The sequence below is a fragment of the Hetaerina americana genome, unplaced genomic scaffold, assembly GCF_022747635.1.
Source record: "Hetaerina americana unplaced genomic scaffold, ioHetAmer1.1.p SCAF_7, whole genome shotgun sequence".
NCBI lineage: Eukaryota > Metazoa > Arthropoda > Insecta > Odonata > Calopterygidae > Hetaerina > Hetaerina americana.
The window spans coordinates 46,250,889-46,275,421 of NW_027287316.1; the positions used below are offsets into that span (position 1 = coordinate 46,250,889).

The 24,533-nt window shown below is 36.7% G+C and overlaps 1 protein-coding gene across 1 annotated transcript in view; it reads right to left on the reverse strand.

Moving 5' to 3' along the window:
- Positions 1-23,124, reverse strand: part of LOC139696327 (allatotropins-like) — a 159,748-nt gene extending 136,624 nt beyond the window's left edge. Inside the window, exon 1 of the mRNA XM_071595045.1 lies at positions 22,815-23,124. The gene's annotated coding sequence lies outside the window, so the exon portion shown is untranslated. The remainder of the gene's footprint in view (positions 1-22,814) is intronic.
- Between the last annotated feature and the right edge of the window lie 1,409 nt (positions 23,125-24,533).

The following is a 24,533-nucleotide window of genomic DNA, read 5'->3' on the forward strand; positions in this document are numbered from 1 at the left end:
TATTCGTTTCCCAAGGAGCAGAATATATCATCTCGGAATATATTTTGCAAAATATTTTACATAATACTACGAATAGAAAAGTTAGCGTAGTTGAAACTCAGGGCGTTTCATCTGGAACGTTTAGTCCGATTGGGATTCCAGTGAACTATTGGAAATATTTGTCTAACTGATAGTATACACATACATGTATATATTTTCCATAGTTTCAGGTACAGAGATGTGAATTTTGATGTATATGGACGCATTAAGGAACACGTTGACGATCTCTATATCACCTGCACGTTATCCTTGCCTTTTCTAGATTGATGGATGATGAAATATTTACCATCCTTATTCAAAATTAGTGCTCCGTAACTCGACGCTTTTTCCACTGCTACCACGAGTCATCGGACCGGGAGGTTCGTATGATCCACGCCATAAGTATGAGCTGATGCATAAAAAAGTTGCGTAATTTGTAAAGATAACGATACCTCTTGAAAAAATTATCCATGACCTCGCATCACCAGAGCCTATACGATCTTTGAATCCTTAGGGGGCTGTAATAAGTGGCTGTGATGAAGATATGGGTTGGAATACCAGCGGTGGCATGACGGCTGTGTTGCGATCTCTACCCGTGTGAATGGTAACTAATACTTGTAGTTTCCATTGAATGGGATGCTCTACTGCTAATCACTGGGCGGTTGCGGTGATGTAGGAGCTATTTTTCTCTCCATCCTTCGCCTACACTCTAAAACTAACGCACTCTAATAATCTCCTATCCCTAACGAGATAGGAGAAAATGAAAGTCTGTAAGCTTCCCCGAAATAGAATTACTATTACCGGTCCCTAATATTATTTGGTCATATTATATGTCTGTTAGTTATTTCTGTGTAAACGGATTTTCATTCTTTCACTTAAGGGTATTTTAATCTCTTAGCGTAACTCCCCTTCTTAATCAAACATTTGTTGGGCAAAGCAGCATTGTTCGCTTCAGCGTAATTGAAAACGCGCGACCTTATTGTTCGTGGCAAATTTCAATATCCAATAGGTCAGCCGTAATTGCGTGAGATTCTTAAGTGTTTTATTCATCTACTGATGCTGAATGAGTTTCTCTTTGAAATTGACACTGAAATGGAATATTTTCAGCAAAATAGGGACTTGGGACTATAAACACCCAGGGCGATCATGAATGTATTGGGACAAGAATTTGCTAATGGCGGTAGTGCTAATTCTGTGGATAGCGTTTCGCTATCCACAGCATGATATATCTGTACCTCTCCATCTCAGGTTGCCAAAACGGATCCTGCGACCAAGTTCCAATTATTATAGGTGAAAAAAAGCTGTTATTGGATTCCTTAACGCGAAGTTTAAAGAAATACTTTCTAATATTCATTATCCATTGCATTAAGAGCGCCAACTGGTGGGCGTTAAGAACATCACGATCCAGATTCCCCTATTACCGTCCACCTCTGGCTGGGTTTTCCGTGTATTGTCTCGCAGAGTGGTAAATTTTGCGATGTATTATGAAGGTTAGATCTTAATTGTCTACTTAAATATCTCTAATATTTCTTTGTCCTCCAAAATGGGGTGTGCTATCCTAACTATAATTTCCTTTTAAAAGTTTATAAATAAATTTCTTCGTCAAATTAGTAAAAAATTAGGATTTTGAAACCGCCATAGCAAATACCCATTGTACGACTACAATAAAACTTTTTCCGAGAATAATTGGTTTTATTTATTGCTGGAAAAAAATTAAAAATATCTGAATCAAGCAATTGTCGTACATTCTAATTATAGACATTTAACTTCGTGAACGGTCGTTGAATATTCATTTAAAAGGAGGATGACGTTTCATTATAAATGCTAAAATATTTATTATTCATTTATATTTTAAATTAAATGTAGAGCTGGCATTAAAAGTGATGAAATTAAATTAAATATGTATCCTGATATTTCATATCGATGGAGAAAACAAATGATATCGGAATTAAAATGTGCATGTAATGTACCATTTTTTTTCGTGGCTTGTTTCGATAATTGAAAAGGCAGACACGGAATTTACATTGTTTTGCAAGTAATTGTGATTCACCCGTTCGGGGTAGGAGAGATACGAGTATGTGCTTCCTCTCTTACATCTCACCGACTCCGCAGGTAATTGTGTCGCCCAGAAGGACACGCTTTCCAAATTTGGATGAAGGTGTCCTGCGGTTTTGGTGAGAATCAATCTATCATTTTGCCTCCTCTCATAAAATAATTATTGACATGAATAAGGATTCCAACTCTTTCCCCAAGAGATTGAAAGATTCATCTACATCTACATAATACCCCGCAAGCCACCGTAAGGGCATGTGGTGGGGGATGTTAGGTCACCACCCGTAAACAATACCACTTACAAAAACAACAATATGGAAAACTAAACCCACAGCGGCGCACACACTCATGCGCAAAAATAATATTCAAAGTTATCTCAAATTAGTATCACGGTATGCAACAGCTTGATGAGATAGTTGGTCGGAGGATGAAACTGGTGCGGGAGGGATATTGAAAATCTTCGATCCACCCCGGAGAACACCTGTTGAAACGGAAAATTTGGACCTCCGATGCACACGCTTCCTCGCAACCGTTTTCTCTCCCTCTAACCATAGAAACGCCGCCTTCTAAAAACCTCTTGACTGCGACGTGCGCCCTTCTCCTTCCTCAGCTTCCTCCAGGAGTCAACAAGCACTCCCAAGACTGAGAAAGACCATGGACAGCGTCTTGAATAGATACCTGAGGTACGTAGCGAAATTTTACTGAAGGAAAGCTACAGCTTGGCGACAAACTGTTCCTTAGGAAACGAGATCGTTCAGCATTGTTTTAAAAAACGAAAATTTTCGATGGCTCATTGGAACTACCCTCAATGAACAGGGTTGGTTTACGTCACAGAAAACTTAAATTTTTGGGGGTGGGGCATGCAGGCCTATTCAACCGTGGTACTGACTATTCTGCCGAGGAACTGCTACCGTTTACCTTTAAGTCAGTTTACGACCCTTGATTTCTACCAACCACGTCTGTAAGCATAGTTGATATTACCGTTCAAAGAGAAGCTTATTACAAAAAGAAAATTCTTTGAACCGCGGGCCGGAACAACCTTCGACTCTATGAAGGGAAAGGAATAGAGGGGGAGAGGCATATGACGTCGTTTGTGAAACGTTTGTAGCCTTAAAATAGACATACCGGTGCGTTAATATAATGGAAGTTTATGTGCTCATGACACAAAGTATATTTATCCGTCATTTTCCACAAAAGAATTACATGCACCCAGATTTATTCACATAGAGATATGAAACTATGTTTCTGGCTGAAAAAAGGATAATAAAATTCTTTTTATGTCTATCGCAAAAGGCAGTATTGAAGCACCTGATGTATTTTCATTAATAAAAATGTATTCTCCCAAAATATTTTTGTTCTTTTAAATTATATTCCTGGGAAATGGTTTCTTTTTTTTGACAGACTTTCGAGCAAGAGCTCCATTCGATCTATCTCTAGCTACAAAATTTGGTGATCGTTATTGGTATATTTGAATCGAGGCAGAATGAAGGAGTAAAATAGGCTTGCATAACAAAAGAAATGGAAGCCTGTTTGGAGGTACTACAACAAAAGGATACTACTTTTACCGGTCAGTGTTATCAGCGATAATTATCTGGTGAGTTTATGTTGATTAGTCCTGAATCCACAAGCAGAAGTTTCGCCCTTATTGAGTAATTAGAATTTGCAAATATATCGAGTGGCGGGACGCATTTTTGCGATTAATTCTCCATACCAACTTCGCAGTCGTTCCAAGGGTATTAATCAATGTGGTGCACGCACATTAGTAAGCGTCCAATTAATTAGAGATAGGGGATGTAATTTTCCTATTACATCGAAAGAATTTCCTTGAAACTTGAATTTCAGTAAATTAGTATACTAAATATGCGTTCATTCATTCGAAAGTAATTAAATTCAAATGAATGAAAATTTTTCTGTATGTATGTATCAATGGAGAACTATTTATAGAAGTTAAAAACACTTTTGTCCCACGATGACGAAGATAGACCAGAAAAACTCGTCCTTGAAAATTGGCACAACAGTCATAATTACGTCATGTCCGTCACGGACATCATATCCAAGGGCGCGGGTGTGAACTCTGTAGCACACGGCGTATAATCATCATGCGAACGTGATACATAAAGATGCATACAGATGTATTCCTGTGAAATAAGTGATTTTCTTGTAATCATAGAATCAATATTATGTGGAATCCTTTGGAACTCTGCCTATTAATCTGTGCATCAGTAAGTGTACATTTTTAGGATATTTAGCTCCTAAATTTCGCCTAGCTAAATTTCGTTTTGCGTTACATTAAATATTAATGAAGTAGATCGGTTTTTATGCTAGATTTTCAATAAAAGCAGGTGCTTCCAAAGGTATCTTCTTCGATAAATAACTCATGTACCTCCATCGGCTTGTTTATATTAGACCCTCAATGTTCTTCTCTGCCGGGAGATTATTTTGTTATAAGTTGCGTTTTATTACTAACACAAGTAGAGAAGATTGCTTAAGGGAATATATTTTAATCTTTTACTGAGAGTTTATATTTGTTTCACCCTTAACACGTAAAAATTAGATAGCTATTGGAAAAAGAAATTAAACTCAGTGGGTACGAACTCATGTGGAAAGCATGGTTTTTATAAGAGGGAAAACAAATATTTAAATGAAAAAGAGGTTTACCATTTAAAAGACACTGTGAACCATTCACCCAAAGTAATGGTATACACGTTGAAATCTGACTCCATAATTTTGCGTATCCTTCGGATTGGATTGCCTTTTCAAATGCCTACCTATTTTTTAGATTTTATTTACTAATCCTTTGCGATTTAATATCAATATTTCCCATTGCAAGGGCACTTACGGAACTAAGTCCAGCGTGTGAGCGAGAGGAATTGGAAAATTTTAACATATTAGGTTGATATATAGCAGTGTTCTGACATCGGTAGCATGTTTTCAGAAAATCAATCGAAAGTACTTGGATGTAAGCTTACTTGTATTGTGCTCAAAGTGTCAATGTTATTACTATTTTTGTCTCGAAAGAAATTTAGGAGACGGAAGTTACGGAATTATTTCGGATTTAGTCAATTTTTAGTCGGGTGCCAATGTGTGAGACTCTTTTTACTTGTAGATAGGACAGTAATTAAGGAAAAACGAGTTGTTTAGTTCTTTAGAAGGTGTCGATACTGCACTATCTCTATGTATTTGTGACTCCACTCCCGGTTTCCAGAGCCGTCTTTAAAAGTCCCCTCACCGCAATTGTCCCTTCTTCCACTATCCTTCATTTTCCTCTAGGCAATCTTGGATATCTATTATCGCATGGGAATTCACGCCTTGTGAATTCATTGCTTAGCGTGAATTCTCTTTCGCTGCTTTAAAATGTTTCATTCAGCAACAGCCCTTTCGGTTTTCGCGCTTTTATTTTTTTAATAATGCTTTCATTTTTTCCTCGTCGAGTTATTTTGCCATTACTGGCCTCCATTCAACACGATTCCCGAGTGGCCATCAGCCGGTAAGTGGAGCTTTCATACGTATAGGAGGAAGCTGTATTCATGATTAATACTCCCGACTAGATACCATAACTACCCATTAGTAAAAATCCTTGGCAGCCTTTTAAATGTGATTTCCTTATATATATATATATATATATATATATATATATATATATATATATATATATATATGTATATATATATTAAAAAGAATATAGATATACCTGTACATATAGTGGGTCGCGGTAGTCCAGGGGTAGAGCGTTAGACTACTGACGGAGGGTCCCGGGTTCGATTCCCGGGCAAGTCCTTGGGCACCTGCAGCTCCACCCCAAAGCTATGTGATTTTCCGGGTACCAGATCTTCCTGAGAAAACATAACCGGCACAGGGAAAGGAACTGGCCCCGCTACCCTGATGTGTGAATTTCACACGCCGTATAGGGCTTAGTACTGGTTGAACTCTACCATCACCTACCAAACCGACCTTCGAGTTGACACTGTGTTTATGGTTATATATATATCCATAAACACAGTATCAACCCGAATATATATGTATATATACATATATATGACATATATATATATACATACATATATATATATATATATATATATATATATATATATATATATATATATATATATATATATATATATATATATATATATATATATGTATGTATGTATATATATATATACATGGATATAAGGAAAGGGGTAGGAACACACATAAAAGACAAACAAGACATAATAGGAGAGTTGGGGAAGGCGATATCGAGCAAATGAAAAGTGAAAAAATATATCCTTATAAATAAATACCCTATAAATCTTTCGACTAGCCGGGCTATAACCCAGAGTTCATTGTAATTATTTTAACTGTTCGGCATATTATGTTTTTTGCCCTCATATTTTAACGTTTAGCTTAGTCTTTCTCTTTTTGAAAACTCTATAACCGTTGTTTTATTTACTTTTTAAGCTATACAAAGTTTGTTTGTGATAAAAAATCTGTCCTCTCCTCTCTGTTTATCGCAAAAGAAGTAGCGATGGCGTTCTATTACCAACGGCTGAGATAAAAGTTCACGGCAGTCTTATTCGATCCTTAAAAAATTATCAAGTAACAAAAAGTGGATCATTCTTCCTCATGGGCACCGAAGGAGAGAATATTTAGCCTCTGATGCCTTTTACCTTATTGGTGACAATTATAGCTTTATGGTAATAATTGTTGATTAATCCATGAAAGTTGCTCCAATAATTATAAAACTGTGCCATATAGATCTTGGAATAAATAATATAATGATATGCCCCCAGTCTCATCCCAGAGCGTATAACAACTGAATCCTATATTACATATATGTACATATATCTTACTCAATTCCATGATTTTTGCGAAAGAATTTTTAGACAAAACTCTGAGAGTCAGCCTTACTATGCTATTTAGGTAAGTGTTCCCTCGATTTGAGCCTAGCCACAAACAGCCCTCCTATTCATCGTAAAACAGAGGAAAATTTCAGGTAGCCGTCAACTGCAGAAATATACAATACAGAGCCTCATGCCAAAATTAGTTACGGATTATTCGATTGAGTCTTCAAACCGCGCTTGGGAATACGCTGCCAGCACTAATTTCTTGGGCATGATTTCAATGAGCAGATAATTTGGAATTGTACAGATAATTTGATTATTTTCAATTTCGTTAATTAGCGAGCTAATTCTTCGTTACCTATTTGTAAACTATTGATATTCGTTACTCTTCCCTCACCAAAAATCTAAATAATATTTACAATAATTTCGTTTTTGCGCTGAGATTCCTCTGTTATTATTTGGCTATTATTTTTTCCGCATGCGCTGATTACATTTATGTAAAATGAGTATTGATATCTTATCCCAAAAACGTTTACTTGCACCCAAAGTAATCCACTGACAGTTAACTCAAAATGCCAGTCTCGTTGGTCGCACAAATCTAAACAATCGCAGCTCTCAAAAGACAATCTCAATGTATTTGTCATATATTATTATTATTATTAGGTAATCTACCGGTGAAGGTAGGCTTTTGGATGGACACCGCTACGAAATAAATATTCTGTGACTCCTGACAAAACACGAAATCCAGTATCCTACTCTACATCAGGTCCCTCTTCATCTCTGAGTACTTCCTTCCTCCCTTCATCCCGTCCAACATCCCTATCCTGTTCCTTCCCTTTCATCGTTTACCTACCATCATCTCTGCGAATTTGGCAGCAACTGCGAGACCGTGAGATCTTAGATACATGGTTAAAAAAAAGAAGGGATATTGAGTCCGAGGAAATTTTTAATGGCAAAAATATGAGAAAAATATTAATATATTGGTTTAAAGCCTCAGGAAAACGAAGTTAAGGTTTCGTATGTAAGGAATAATGGGAATGAATTCCGTGCTCAAGTAAAAATGCCCAAAGCGGAGTTCAGTGGTTGCGGCTATTAAGAAAAATGGTATTCGTATTGTAAAATTTTACCGCCAAATGATTGCGTGTCGAACTGGTCTAAAAATGTGAGAATCCCGCTGTTAAGAATGAATTGGAACACACGGACGCTCGCGAGCTGAAGGACCAGATCACGACGACCTGAAGGTCGACGGTGCAACGCCCGGGTTTTTGACGGCCGTCACGACAGCCAGGTGCGCCGTAAAATGGAGGGTGCGATCCCACGATTGTTCATCCCATCGCAGTGCATAACCATCGTGGTGTAAAAATGTAAAGAGCAGTATTCGAAGGATAAATAAAGTCGTCATATCGTTGAACGTCAGAGGTGATATTGCTTCACATGCAGCACTATCATCTCTCATCACCTATATTATGTTACACATTCATTATTATTGGGAATTTAAAAGTTTATTTAACTCAGTGTGTTTTCGAAAGGGTAAGAAAAACCAGTCCGAAGAGCCTCCGGCCAAACGCACGTTTGGCTTGCATTCAATTTCTATGTCCACAATGAAATGTGATATGAGTAATTTTGTGAGGAAAAAATCTTTAAACTGAAACTTGGGAGAGAATGTTTCATGTAGAGTGCAATGTATCTAATGAAACGATTTTTTTATTAGTTACTGGAATACTGGTCATTGAAATATCAGGATAAAATTAAGGAAAGAAAATCCATTATGTTTCCTGCGATGGCACACATGAAATATGCTTTCGTATATTATGAATGCAGGGTAGCAAGATATTTTACTTGAAGTGATCACCGTATTTCAGCCCAATTACGAATCTGAATACCACTGAAAAATCCTGTCGAAATCGGAACCTGGCAGTGGGAAGAAAGGAAATTAGTATCATATCGATCTCCATTCATGTAAATTTTGTTTTGTCTTTTGCAATTCTCTCCACCGCAAACACGAAGAATTTGTGAATCGTTCATCACCAATCCGTTTAAAGTTCATCTTTTGTGAAGTATATTCCCTTTTTGTGTGTACTTAACTGAGAGCCACTTATAGATACATTTGACGGAACATTCATGTGTTCCAATCCTGTGCAATTTGTTAGTCCCTCTGACAACTTACGGATGAATATTTAGATTTGGAACCAAACGTGATAGAGGTACAGCACGGCCGTGAGCTAAACCATGTAGCCACGGGCTAATTATGTTGGATATTGTTGTGTTTTGGCGTAATGGACATCCATATTACCCCAAGTGTCTCATTAAGGAATAATTGCATGGGTTAAGTCCAATCGCCTAGGACTCGCTGATCATTTACAGCCAATTAAACAACAACAAACTAAAGATGAACAGATGTGCATCTCACGTCTCATTAATATAATTCGCAGTTTTTACTCGGAAAATTTCAATATTCATCAGCCTGATGTGTTTTTCTTTAAATTCATTTATCCAATATATTAAAGTAAAATGTTGAACTCTTGGGCGAAATCATTTATCGCGTGTATCTTGTTTACGCTACTTCCTATTCTGTTTGCTAGATAAAAACTTTATAAGTTATACTGGATATTTTGGAGACTCCGCAATTGTTGCTTAAACAAATATCTTGTGGTGTTATATTAATTTCAACTGAAAGTATTTACTTTAATTTTACCTTACTTTTGTGGAGAAAAAGTAACTTTTTCCTATTCAAATAATATGGTGGCGATTGCAAAAAGAATTACGAAATCAAAGTATAAGTGTGACTTCACTTCATAACACACGTTTCTTTATAAAACAATTTTCGAAAGGCAGTTGAAGCAAACTAACGACCGTTCGACGGAGAGTCGGCGCCAAGACAATGCTCATTTTTCCTTCATTAATTCTTGTGTGTTTATGGATAACTGATTATGTCTTCTATATCTTGTCGTCACTTGGTGGCATTTATTTTGAAAATAATTCGTTTATATTTTATTCAGTGTCACAAGAGGCATACATGAATACGTATATACGTTAAGTGATTGTGAATATATGTAAAACTACATACATACTTTGATATGTTTTTTTAAGTACTAGATAAGATTCATTTGATATTACATGAACAGGTTTTTAAGTGATATTTAGCAGAGAGTTACGAATTATCAATGAAGGAGGAATGGCGAGGCGTTGCATTTCATTTTTCAATTATGCGCCGATTAGTATGGTATTACGTGTCAAATTTATTTCAGAGCACAAGGAATAAGAGACTATTATTTTAGTTAAAATTATTTTCAGAGGAAATTCTAAAATTGATCTTTATGTACCTATTTTTACTTCGCCCATGTTGAAACATTTTTCCCTTTTAACCCTACTAATTTCCTCATGAAATGATCCTGCGAATGAAAATATTTTTCCAATTGTTTGCCTTAATTCTTTGAAACAAAAAGGCTTAGTAGGCGTGCGTGTAAATATAGCTGTTATTATTTCCAGGCTAGCATATTCCAGAATTTAGTGAAACATCTGAGGAGTTCATTCCTAAGAAAAATTTTTAAGTTCTTATTTTCGTAAAGTATGTCAAGATGCCAAAGGCTGTTCTATATTGTTTCTCGGGATACACAGTGCCAGATGCAGCACTGGTCTAAGTTTGGTGTCGAAATAAATACCCTAAACCTCTCACATTGTTAGATTACAAAACAGATATTCTGTGGCTTATTGCTAAAACCTACTTAAGTATACTTATATCATTTTACACACCCGGAAATAGCAAGTTATTAATATTTTTCCTAGGCAAAAATGAATTAATATGCTTTCTTTTTGTAAAATAAGATCACAATTCTTTTGTACGTGACTCAGCTGCTAAAGAAGACGACGGAGTAGCTTTTTTATTTTTTTAAGACATCCCACAAGAGTCATTTTATTTCTGTATTAGATCATTTATGAATTCGAAATCTAATTTTGGAATGTTACATTTTCTCTCAACAAAAAACCTTGAACTATTCAAACCGTTATTGGATCCTCACTTTCTAGAAAGATATTCATCGCAAAATTCTGAAAATTTCTCGTCCGGGAAGCATTAGTTAACTACTGAATAAGGTATTCGGAATTTATCCTTAAACTCTTGTCTTTTAACCTTTCATCGAATATCAAGCAGTAGAGTAAGAAATTTGTGTCGTTTTTCCTTATTTTCTGAAAAATTACGAATCTATGGGAAGAGAGAGAGAACAAAAATTTAAGATCAGCCAACAGCATTAGTAATGAGGTAACACACAATAGAAACTGGCCGTGAGCCCTCTCACCAATGCCCTGGGACATTTTCTGTGTCAAGAAATAAGCTGAGTTTGAGTGAAAAGGTCGATTTGCAAAATTTAGACCCATTCCTCCAGAATATGAATATTATAGAACGAAATATACATAATAAAACATGCACATCCTGGACCATGCGTTACCGGGGTCATGTTTAAATGTTGCGAAAGCAACCTTTAAATTCAGGGCTTCTGCATACTAATTCATCATTAATATCCGCGCTTGGTGCAATGTAGAATGTTTAATGACATAAAAAAATTTAGGGTTATTATTATTAGCTCCACTATTTGAAGTTAAGGTTTTTAATCTTTTTATAGGTTCTAAGGGTCTTGCAGAAGAAAGAAAATAGGTAAAAATGTTATATGAATGGTGCTCATTACATTTAATATATTATATATTCATGATTGACGGCCAAAGACAAAAACATCACACAAATAGTGGTAAAGGGAATAATTTGAATTTCTCTCAGAAAAATACTTTGAAGCTATTAGTATTATTTCGCGCCGGTCTGTACGTACTCGATATAAGCAACGGTCGCCTAAACTATTTTAGCTTTGAGCTTAGTATATGTAGGTTAATCTCTAAGTAGTTGGTAGTATTTATTACGGGAGGCGACGGAAAGATAGGTCAATTATGCATTCAGGAATAGGTGGGATAATTGGAGAAGAACTCGAGCATCATACTACTCTTAGCAAAAGGCCCGTATGACTCCAGTATCGGGATATTGCTGAAAAATTCTGCCACCGTCGGGATTCAAACCAAGGCCCTCAGGGGCAAAGTTCACTACCCTAGTTATCGAAATGCCCACTTTGGTCACAGTGATGAAGTCACCAGGACAAACTTTTGATAACGTTTGAAATAATTTGTTAGGCCCTGCTTTTATCCAGTCAGTTGTATAATACATTTTTTAAGAGTTCAAGCGAAAGCTGGGTTAAAGTACAAGTACTTGCGAGTATTTTCAGGGGAATTGTTTCTCTGATGATAAGGGTTATGGCGAAAATTGAGTTTTATGTTAATTGTAATGGAGTTCGGTATTCACAGCCACCTTTGAGATATTTTGGCTAGCAAAACGGTAATAAGCATTTAGGTGGTTAAACAATGGATCCAATTTGCTAGTAAAATGTTTAAGCTGAAACCACATTGACCATGTTTTTATGGTATTTCAACCTACGATTTTTCATGTAAAATAGCAATAAATACAAAATAACATTATATTACGTCTGTTTCATGATATATTTTAAAGAATAAGTATACTTTTAAATATGGTTTCGTGATTGATTGTCTTTATATCTCAAATCGTTTTTTGGTTCATGGCTTAAACATTTTTTACGGCTCTTTTATTTGAAACCAACTTTGCAGATGGATGTTTTCATTTAATTGATTTTTATTGATTCATTTATGTCAACTGATAATTACCCAAAAATATTGTTTTGATTCGTAAATTTACTTGGGTCCTTATCACTTATATTCTTCTTGACGATAACTGATATTAAATTACATTCATTGATAGCTAAAGATCAATACACATTCCAGGATACCCTACTGCCGTGAGCGAAATAGAGCAATATATAATCTCCCTATGAGATCACATCTTTCCGTGTTAATAGCTATACTTCAATTACTGTGCTTGAATATTGTGTTTTCGATATCTATCTCCTCGACTATCGTATTTACCAATCTTTCATTTGCGTTTCATCTCGTATCCTCTGTATCATCCGAGCGAATTTTGTGTAGCCGATCGCGTTCTGAAGGTTAACATCATAAAATTCATTGCTTCAGAAAGCATAGAGGAGTTTTAATAGTGCCATTTGGTGTAACTGAGTTGATAGGTTGCACAAAATGATGGCACGATTATTAGTATCCAAGGGAAACATAATGAAGCTGCTCTCATAGTGTATTTGATCTTCATTGAAATTATTGACTTTAACCTGTTTAATACTCTGGTTCGGAAGATTGAGGAAAATGTAAGGGACAGAGTTTTTATCGATCAAATTTATTTTTGATCGACAAAAACTCACACGTGATCGATAAAAACTCACTCGTGACACACGTGATTTTAATTTATACCCTCCAACTTTTCCTCTTGACGAGAGAAACTATTCACCCTCATGCTGTACACTTATACAAGATGATAAATCCGGATTGTACTTTTATGACATGGATTTCTCTTATTGATTAAATTCCATGCTGAGTAGAAATGTTTAAAGGAAATTATATTAAATGGCTCAATGACGGCGTGATGAATGGTCATTATAAGCTGAGCAGGCCGGCCCTGGTCCTTTTAATATATTTTTCAGATTCGTGAAGGTTATGGAAATAAGGTATCAGATACAATAAATAAAACTATAACTTCCTCCTAATGCTAGGAAATATTCCCGGTGACAATATCACGAATGTAGAGGTGAATAACTAGCGGAGAAGTTGAAAGGAGCTTTTAGGCTGGTATTTGACACCTGAATAGATTGATAGCTCTTTTTCATGGACAATTTGATCTGCTCTTTAGCGAAAAAGTCCTATCTGTGGAGCATTTCCTGTTATAATTGACTGAGATGGTTTTTTCCACCCAAGATAAACGTCGAAGTTTCCTTTTGCATCCTCGTCTTTTAACGACTGACCGGTGATATCGCTCGGCATCAATTACAGCATTGGAGGGAAATCTTTCCAATGTAAACCTGAATCAATGAATTTGCCTTGACGGGAGTATACGGGATTGTTGGATTCCACAGAACTCCAAGCGTTCAAACCAGCGGAAGCAACCTGCCCAGGAGGGGATGCGAACGGTGTTAAAATAAAATTTCCTGCAGGATCGTGCGCTTTTGTGAAAATAGACTTTGGATAAGTATGTAAAACGCTTTCATGTAAATATCCGCTTTGGGGGATTTTTTTATGGAGAGCCGTGATCCCCTGTGCCGCCTTTTGGACATGTTCACGTGTGTGTCTCGGGGAGAGGGAGGTTTTTTTTGGTACTGTGGGCATGCTACTTGCGTGGAAGTTTCTCTTCTCTGTTATTGATTTTTTTGATATTTTTATTTGGAAACGGATGACGTAGAGTAATAATGACACTTTTCTACTTCCTTCATGATGCCTCGTGGAAACGTCGTTATGGTGATGCTCTGCGAAAATAAGGGATGGCTTTTTTTATATTGCTGAGGGCTGGGAAAAATTTCTCTTCGCTATTTTTTTTCTCTTGAATATTCATGAGCCCTACATGCGGCTATCGTTTTTTTCGACTGTGATACAGGCTTACTCCACTCAGTAGATGGACAAAAAATTCGTTATCACTTACTTAAATGTCGGCGATTGTATTTCTTCCGTACTTTATTGCCCGTTACAAAAATGCCAACGCAGAATATTTATGCAAAGCTATACTACGAAAGTATTATAGGTTTGTCTTTGGGATAAAATATGTCATCACTATTTCAATCCTAAGATTGGTTTAATGCAGCCCTCCATTCTTCTCTATTACGTAATGCTCTCTCTCTCTCTACATATATATATATATATAATTAATATATATATAAATAATAATAACATATAAATTATATATATATATATAACTATATATATATATATATATATATAAATGAAATCCTATGGGGGTAGGAAAAGTGGATGAAGGGGGTATTGACTGGCAGTGGGATGTTGAAGACTGTGATAGAGGGGAGAATATTGGGCAAACGAGGGAAGGGAAGGAACAGGATAGGGATGTTGGACGGGATGAAGGGAGGAAGAAACTACTCAGAGATGAAGAGGGGTCTGATGTAGAGTAGGTTGTTGTGATTTGCTAGGAGTCCATCCAAAAACCTACCTTAACCGGTAGATTACCTAATAATAATAATATGTATATATATACATATATCAAAATATTATTTTCTGCCTTCAGAGTTCATTCTCGTGAAATTTTTGCCATTAAATACCCGTTGTAGTCACCCACCAAATAACAGAAGAACATGATTCTTTATCTATCAGGGATAGAAATCAGGTTATTGTTTTTTGATAGATTAGGTTTCTTTATTTACGGTATCCTTTTGGCATAATTTTATCTACCAGGTATTTGCAACAATGAAATTTTGTAAATGAACCATTTCATTTTACGGCTCTTCGAATTTCATGCAGTTCGACCAAAAGTCAAAATCTTGCTCTCGGTTTTTAAGCCGCTGTATGGCGAATTGTATCAATTCTGGCTCTTCAAATCTGGTTCAGTGAAATGACGATAGAAATAGTTCACATTAAAGAGAAAAGATTTTAACAAATTTAAATTCAAGCTTCTCTGATTGTTACTTCTCCAAAAGGTAATGGTATGCATGTAATTATTATGTTCACCATGAATAAAATACTCGCTTATTTTTTTTCTTCAATTTTAATTACAGTCATAAAAAGTCAAAACGCTCCTCCGTTTTAATTCCAACACAGATGTTGAAGGAATAGAGGAAATAAGTATGAGCTCAAATTACATCACATTTTATAAAATGAAGTGGCTCTCTCTCTCCCTCCCTCCGGTAAAATGTTTGAAACGTCGGATAACACCACAGCGTAATGTGAAATTACACTGTTATGGTACATCACAGTCATAGTGATTATAAAATACGAAAATGAAAAATGAAACTTTTAAATTAATTTTCACGTTTTTATTGATTTTTTAAGATATGAATTTATATTTTTTACACCCTGAATTTTTTCTCCAATTAGATTTTCTTAGTGTATCAGATGTGTTAATTGCATTGTAATTCAGAGCCTACATTTCGGTAATTATCCCTTTTATTCCATTATGTGAGCTTTAGCCTAGCTTTGCTACCTCTTTCCTAGCACAATCACGGGCGGTTTGGCTAACATTTTAACGTTTATGGCAGTCAAGAGGTTATAATTGAACAGTGAAAGTTTTACAGTGACTTGCGTAACCAAGATCAAATTTTCGAGTTACAAAAATGATATAATTAGATGTTAAATGATGGTTATTTACGATGGGTGTAGTTTTAAAGGATAACTAGTTTTATCACCTTTATATTTAATTTTTTATGCATAGTTTAATATTCGGTTAGGGTGTCCTGATGTGCGTTACACATTCAAAGAAGTCATAATAATATAAAATTTATTTTTCAAAATGATCATCAAAGAGTCAAATGCTTTGCATTTTCGAACCTAAGAAGAAGACGAAATTCAAATTTTTTTAATGTCAGTTCTTATTTACAAAATCATTTATCGAGTTTTTGCGATCTTAATGAATTTATACGTTTTTTTTAGGAAAGGCGATCTCCAAATGAGATTATTTTACACTTGTATCGTCTGATAATTGCATTAATAAATAATTTATACGGCTAAATAATATAATTCACGCCTCTCCCAATGGAACAAATAAATAACTAGTCCTGGTAGAATAAATGATTTTCAGAACAGTTCTTCAGTGGTAGCGCATACCCCTTACGGCCTGGTATGTCCTTCACTAAACTGCATTTAACTACACGAAATTCAATACAACAATTTCAGAGTGTAAAAATCATTCGCCTTGACCGGGATTCGATCCCAGATCCCTCAATATCCGGTCGAGTGTTTTAGCCACTTAAGCTACCGAGGCCTCCTCGGTAGCTTAAGTGGCTTAAGTAGCTTAAGCCTCGATTTTTACACTCTGAAATTGTTGTATTGAAATGCACATTAGCGGATGACTTCGTTAAAAGTTACTGTTGCGGCATCTCCCGCAGTTTCTTTGGAATTTGTACACGAAATTATTTGATAAGTTTTAGTTATGTATGAAAGATGTAATTACGTAAGACCGTGTATGACATTTTTTCATATAATAGAAGTTGGTACGGTGCGGGTATTTTCGAAATTTCCTCGCAGAATATGTTATCGAGGTTTCAGATTTCCTCAAGTGTTTCTATTAAGTGAATGTAGAAAATTCCCTACATCTGACCTTTTTCGATACTAAGTGCCCACGTTCGTGTGATTTCTGCCCTCACTACTTCCTGTTATCTTTTCATCTATGAGAGTTCGCCAAGTGATATCTAATTTGTAGAGAAAGTTCAGAGACAAGCGTTATCATGCTCTATAAAAGACCATTATCTGTCAATAAACTCAGAAAGAAGTGAAACGAAACACTTTGGCATGTTGCAGTGTTTGAAGTCTGTGACATATTCACAAGGTTAATTGAAGAATTGTTTCCAATTGTCAAGCTTGATCAAAAACAAGTCTCTGGATTAATAACTCACCCTGATGATCTATAAAATATGCATATCGACAAAGATTGGCAAATTATCTTTATTTTTTATTGTGCTGTGATAACAAAGATGGCAAAAGGATATTGTAACTCGTGTCTTCAGCGACGTTTTTGTTTGCTCTCTAGATGGTGTCGTGTATTGACTTAAAGTTTCGTTACCAAGGTGTTCTGCGTCTGATATTAACGTAAACTAGACGTCAAGTATGTTTCGTAATTTATGATTCCATTCCAAGTGAAACTAAGGTTACACAAAGTTAAGAGGAAATATTTATGAATAAAGTGAGAGAAAAAGGGAGTGAAACTCATCCGTCCTATGCAGATACGCATACTGCCCATCTAACATTTTCCTTTAACTGAAGTTCTCCAGAATATATTTCTGACAATGAAAATTTGTTCAGTGATTTAATAGGGATACAATGAATAAATAAATAAAAAGGTCCACCTTTGATACGTGTTTATTAATTTATAATTTTAGTAGATCTTCCTCAAGGCAAGCGACAAAAGAAAATTTCGTTGCTTCATCTACGTATTTATTCCAATGGATACGATATTTATACGAGTAAAAGTAAAACGCCATACTTCTATTAGTCTTCTTGGAGGCAATTGAAATTTTCCACTCGCGTAACTTAAACTACTTTATTGTAGATGGGTTTTCGAAATTATTCCATTGATGAATACACATTTGAGTTCATTTTTTGTTTGTTGTCAAGTTTAAAAAATTATTCGTTGGAAGTTCAAAGGTTATCTCATAAAAATTATTTCATAATTAAAAAAAAATTAAATTGTAAATCTTTCAGTAACGAGCGATTCTTATCATGTATTTAAAGCCCACGAATCAAATTGTAATGGATTTAAGCAGGAGCGCTGACTTCCAAGTAATTTTAATTAAACAGAACCTCCTAATATCTGGATTATTATAATTATTAGTTCCCATTTTATTGTTTTTTTTATTAAATTGACGCATTTCGTGGATTCGTTAGTTAGTTTTATCATCAAAGAGAGATTTATCTTCAGAATTTTATTTGATATGATCAGACGTGAACGAATTTTGTATTTTTATAAAATAAAGTATTCATAAATTATTGTGTATTTCACTGCCATACTGTATAAATAATATTTTTATATATTGAATAGGAATACTAAAATTTAATAAACTCTAAATATTTATTGTAATAACAAACTAAACTGAACAAACAACTGTAGCTACTCAATGGATAGGAGGATATGTGGAAAGTTAGTGCTTGCGTCAAACGTCCGTGCAAAAATAATATTCGCTGGGTAATTTTCGGTCTGAGATTCCTTTCAAAATCGTGAAATAAATGGGTATCTTATTCACTATCCATTCTGGAAGATTTGAATGTAGTACCTTGGACTCTATTATTACGCTGTATCATTTAAAATAACCGTAATATAATGAAATAGAATGATTATTCCCCTCTCTTATCTGGATCTTCTTGAATCTCTTGAACAACTTCCTTGCGCAGTCACATTTTTCTCAATATGTTTCTACATGGAATTTAATATCAAATCAAATTCCGGATTATATCAACGGCTGCAAACGCCAAAAACTGACTTACAGACGAAGTCTCTCACATGTCCATATATATACTACGCCAGTTGCTGTCTCCATTGAAAGGCCATAAAAATATTTATTAACGAAGATGCTTTCCGGTCACTTAATACTCTAATAAGAAATTATTAGATGCCTCAGAGCTTCCACAGCGTGAAGCATGTGCAATTACCGGGAAAGCCAATGCCAGAGAAATAATGCGATGATTTGTTCTTAAAATTGGACTGATCCACGTCCGTATCAGGCAACACAACGGACTAGCATTTAATGTGAAAAAATTCAGGTAAAGCTAATTGAAAATAACACATGATTAGTTTATGCATACGTTAATGGAGACCTGTGTAATATTCGATTCGTGATCATGTATATCGGGATAACATGCTTTGCTTGGCCACCCCTCACTCTGATGCAGGAATACATAGTGCATACTAATTGCCTGAAACAAGCCCTTTGAGTAAGTAACAGTATTGAATTATATATATATTTCCTTTTATCTATTCTCTATATGAAATATTTTCTTATAAAGGTTCGGTAGAAGTTAACAACATACTCTAACGTAAAAATGAACGGACAATTATTTTAAAACTTTACAATTTTTTCAAACCAAATTTGAGACTGGCAGCCACTTTATTTATGTAATTCATTTGATTTTGGATTTTCAGTGATAAATAATATAAAAGGGTTTCACGTTACTTCTGAAACTTAATTCAAGGCGATCAAAAATGAATCAGCATTCGCATTCGATAATTTTTTGTATGATTCGGTTCAACCAAAGAAATGCATAGTTTTCTCGTAGTTCGGATATTTGTATCAATGAAAGAGTTAATATTATATTATTTTCAAATCTTCACTGGACTGAATCCGGGTGACATGGGATGGTCATCTCCACCTGCGCTTTGAGATGTAATCCACGCATAAATCATGATAGAGGTGTCACGCGGAACACATTTTTTCGGGCATGTTCATTCCTACGATTTCTTTGGAGAATCGACCCATTGGTGTCCAGGAAAATATTTTTCGCTCTGAATTTCGACGGGAATAAGTCGGTTTTTTTTAACGATTCAAAATATTCGCACGTCATGTGTGACTGACATTGAATGTGATATTTTTAATCCATTGATGTCCGAAGTCTATTTCATGCCATTACATCATTTGGAAAATGTATATAAAATATAATATTCAATTTTTAAAATTAATCGCGCATTAGATTGCAATTTTTACCATGCAGAGAATATTACAGAAAAAGCCCCGAGTTAAAAGTGATGTGCTGAGTCATGATGTATAAGATTTAGATTAAGGTGTTTCGGCGTTTCTTCAAAATTATATTGGTTTTCTTTCTCCTTAATGCACTTGAGTATTATTAGCCATGGTCGGATTTGAACCTTGGACCTCTTGCATCTGTATTTATTGGTGGAAGAAAGCCGTATACAGTTCATCAACGAAATGTTTGCGTGCTCTGCCTCAGGTACACCTTAAGCAATTTCCTAAAAGACAAAACATTTTTAAAAAACTCATGAGAACGTGGGAAAAAGTTTTCGACTGATATAATAAAACATCATTCACGGAAAACTCGAGCAGTATATTCACGGGCTTCCACCGCTACCGGAGCATGAGAGCAAAACTTGTCAATTTGATTATGAATATAGGTTGTTCTTCGGTCTCGTTGGGGTCAAAATAGTTGAATAGTTTTATAGACATTCAATAAAAGCTAACGGTTGGAAAAAAATGTGAAATAGATAATGTAGGTCTCGAAATATTTTGCCTAAATTCGTACGGTCATGCATGTGTAATGAAGCGTATTTTAGTACATAACCGATAAAATAATTTTTTTCACTCCAAAAAGCGGTAGATGCATATTACTTATATATGTTATTTGTAATTTTTGTTCGTTTAATTATCACCGGAATGAAACGTCATCATGAAAAAATATAATGGAAGCATGGCAAAGGTATTGCGAAAATGCTTACGGCATGGACTTTTTTGAAGAAAATAAACACGAGCATCGGAGTTTTTTTTTAATTTGGTGCTTATTGAGCAAATAGCGGATTTTCAAATGAACTCTAAATTTTTAAAAGAATGAAGGGCAAATTGACCTCATTGATAAACAGTGACATATAATGACGGCTAAATCTAACCTTAATTACTTGTTAAATTTTAAAGCTCAAGCATATTATCCAGTTCATTGATGTCTTGTTAAGTGTCGATTAAAACTGATAGGCTGAGAAATGTATCCGTTAAGTAGTAGTAGTATTTAGGGGAGGCGACCGACAGCTGAGGTCATTTGTGCCATAGGGGATGGACAGGAAAGGATGAAGGGTGGAGAGAAACCCGGTGTCGGTATTAACCTACTCATAACGAAAGGCGCCAAGGGGTTCGCAGCTTAACGTCCCATCCGACGGACAGCGTACTCACTCAAAGTGCCCTCTACAAAGCACCTCAGGTTGGGATCGAGATACCTCTGAAAAATATTCAAAACCGCCGGGATTTGAACCTGGACCTTCTGGGTGGGAAGCCAGTACTGTAGCCACCGCACCTTTCAACCCCCTTGTTCCGTTAATCTTAAATATAATATTTCTAATTTTCATTCAGACAAACCTAAACTTTCATCATGAAAAAAAAGCATCAATGTTGGAAATCATAATATTGTTTAAATTCTAATGAAGAGAAAACAGCAACTAAGACCCCAAATAAACAGCGAAATGCTTGCTAAATTTGTTTCACAATGTTGATTGGATACATCAATGTCATCTAGGCTGGAAACCTGGGAGTCGCTCAAAAAATTCAGATAAAATCACGTAAAAAATATTAGGCATTTCAACTTCAAATGACTAAACATTTTTCCTTTTTCATCTACATATACCTTAAGAAAACCAACATTTTTTTGCTTTAAATATTTCAACTTCGGAATCGCCGTTTTTTTCCAATTATTTATAAGCATAAATTTGTTCCGTGATTTTTCTCAAATAGAGATATATACAGATCTTTTTTAATCCTAAGATATCATAAAACTTATGCTTTACGGATGCAAGAATACATTTGTGCATTTTTACCGTTTTTACGGCCTCATTTATCGAAAAGCAGAGCAGCGTAAATTAGATTGAAACGCAAGAGTTGTTTCTTTCAAACGGAAGTCTATGAAAAATCTCAGGTTCCGAAATACTTCCACATCCGTGGGACTCGCACGAAAATAAAAAAAACACCCATCGCTAAAATAATTACAGAGTTGGTTGAATTAAAGACCAAGGGAAATGCAAAGCCGAGATTTTGTATGAAAATTATGAGCGCGTCAGCCCTAAAAGGTTTCGGAGTCCATTGAATTAATGTCAAAATCGTTCATACTTATTTTAAGGTACTCGCCTCGGAAATGTACCTTTAGAAATATCGTCCGCCACCGCTCGCTACGTGTATTAGGAGCTAATAAACTAAATCTCATCTGCATTTTTGATTTAAATTACGAATTCTGCCATTATAATGTACCCCGGTGAACCAAAATGTGGAATTCGGATGCCCCGAACGGGAAAGAAGAACCTCGCAGCCGGGGGAGGCGTTGGCGGAGGGTTTCTCTCCCGAGTGACGCACCCAAAAGGAAGTTAAGCTGCCCTTTCGACCTCCCCGATTCGCAAACATCGCGTCAACCGCTTTAAACAGTCGACTGGTCTCCTTCTCTTTCATCACCCACCCCAAAAACCCAAAATTCCGTCGCACAAAAGCCACGGTGGTGGAGGAGAAACTTTATGGAAAGATTAACAAGACAGGAGGACATGGAGTGAAATCATTTTCTCTCACCCCTACCCCACCCTCCTCCCATGTTTTTCGTAATATCAGTGTCACTTACCGTAGAGTTCGCACCGCCGAAAAAAATACGACGGATGGTTTCACTCGGTTGCCGCCTCCTTCTCTTCTCCTCGGAGAAGTAAGAAGTTTGTTCGCGACGTCCGGGGTGGGCTGGGGTGGGCGAAAGACGCCGGCCTTCGCGCGGAGGTGATGCGATCGGGAACTCTCTCCCCCTCTCTCTGTGCAGCCTCCGATGAGGACCACGGCCGTGAGCGATGCGCGGCGGAAGCAGGGGGTTTTCTTCCGGCAAAAAAAGGTGCTATCTTCTCTGGGCAATGGTCGCAGGGGCTGAGCAGGCGAGGGGTGCGGTCGGGTCGACGCTGATGTTGGAGTGAGATTCGGTGCCGTGCAAGGCGGTCCTTTTGTACTCGCGACCCCTCTCCTCCCGGGGTGTCCCTCACCCCTCCTCCCATCCCTCCCCTCCCTTTCTTCCGCCCACCCCTCTGGAGAACTATCCGCGTCTCCACACGGCTCTCTCTCTCTCCTCCCTCCACTCTCTCTCTCTCTTTCCCCTTCACCCTTCACCTTCCAACTCTCCCCCCTCACCTCCGGTACCGCTCCCCCTGCCGTCCTGTTGCGCTCTCCCCCATCCTCCTTCATCCCTTCCACTCCCATTACGTACCTATCTCCCACACGCCCGGAGGAGTGCGAGTGAGGGGGGGTGGCGGTGGTGGCCGAGGAGGGTGGAACGGCGGGGTGTGTGTGTGTGTTGGGGGGGAGAGAGAGAGAGAGAGACTGGGTGAGGGAGGAGGGGATCGGGGTGTGGGAGAGATGCCTTGTGCCGAACACATCGCTCCATCTACTCCCCTTCCCGCCTACCCCACTCCAACCTCCCCACTATCGGTCCTCCCCACCTTTCTCCCCATTTTCTCCTCTACTCCCAACATTTCTCCTCCAATTTTTATGCCTTCATCGGCCCTCGGTATCTCATCTCATCCCTCCCTCTCGTACGTATTCCAAACTATTGTATCGAGGATTGCGTAGGTGCCGAGGTTTGAACGCTACGTTCTCGCATGTCGCCAATCCGGCATTTAACCCGAAATACAGATTCACGAGATCTAGTCGAAACCGTTTTTCGAGACGATTGCATCAGCATGGTAAGCCGAAAAAACGTTGGGATATTCACACGATGCCAATTTTCAAGGTTTGGTCGAAACCGTGTTCCAAATCTCCAACTCTGATTCGAAAACTATATCCTGTTTTTATTGTCGTTTTAATGGCGAAAATGCTTCCTGCGTTTGTGTCTACCTTACGTCCTGCACTTCATGGTTGAAACGAAGTGGTGCGTGGAAGAATACTTCACTTAAAATCTACAGAAGAGATTGTTTGAAAGATGTGCTTGGCTGAATGTTTTTCGCTTGATAAGCCACCATCTGAGTGGCGAAAAGTTGATTGGCTTCCAATGAAATTTATCTTTTGGTATTAATTCCATATTAGCTACGCATCAAGCCCATAATACTCGTCTCTTCTTTGGTTTTCAAGACTTCTACAAAATCGAGTAAGATATTTTCATCATAGCACAATAATTGCACCCTGGAGTAGTTATTTAACTAGCTGTTGTATTTCTAAGTCTTCTTCTGTAGTGAATTCTAAAAGCTCTAGAATTGGAATAGCTCTCAGAGGCCAAAACTAAGTTACAATAGAAACTTGGAAATCGAATCGCTAATTCTCTTGCCCTGTTATATCTCCCTGTTCTTAGTACTTTTCTCTTTGAATTCTT